Below are 781 nucleotides of genomic sequence, written 5' to 3'. Positions count from 1 at the left end.
TTTTTGCGACAGTGGGATTGTTTGTGGCACATCAGCCAGCTCCTACCCGCTAGCCTTCCAGTATAAGGGTACGATTGCTGTCGCGGAAGGCTTTAACCGCATTGCCTTAGGTTATTTAGGTCGCCTGTTTCCTGATGCTTGCCTAATTGGTCTTATCTCACATGTTTGGTATGGTGGTTCAGCCCGAGTAAAGTAATGTGTGATGGCGTGAAGCAGTGAGCAGCCTAACAGTGTTGTAACAATTAGCTCCAACAACAAGCATTCCTCGGCAAAACCGGCTAAACCGGCTAAATCACAAACGCAAGGACGGTTCTAACCCACTTCCAGACAGTTCCGCTCCAAATCTTCATACACACGGTATTTAAATAATTACGACGAGCGCGACCTGCAGAAGAAGATATGGGCAAATAGGGCCGCAGTGCATCGCAGAGCGACGTGGCAGCTGTTCGGCAGTAGAAACAGACATTTAGGTACCTTTGCATCGCCGAATGGCATGAGAGCCGGTAACAAGTGGGCAGCAGTGAAAAAAAGGGGACAATCACCATTCCAGAGACGTCATGGTCGAGGGCACCTAGCTGAGGGATTTTTAATGTTCGGCCAAGTGGAAACACCCTGTTCCTCGTGGCTACCCTATTCATATGAAGAAAATTACAAGGTACACCAAGTACACCAACGTCGTCGCCACTGCGGAAGGCAGCAGTTTGGATGACTTCGCATACCAACTTCGTGGACACACCCTCCCTCCCTCATCCTGCTCATCCTCCCGCCCCACTACCACCTC

The sequence above is a fragment of the Volvox carteri genome, assembly GCF_000143455.1.
Source record: "Volvox carteri f. nagariensis unplaced genomic scaffold VOLCAscaffold_386, whole genome shotgun sequence".
NCBI classification, from domain to species: Eukaryota; Viridiplantae; Chlorophyta; class Chlorophyceae; order Chlamydomonadales; family Volvocaceae; genus Volvox; species Volvox carteri.
The sequence above is the reverse complement of the archived record's forward strand: the minus strand, read 5'-3'. Positions refer to the sequence as shown.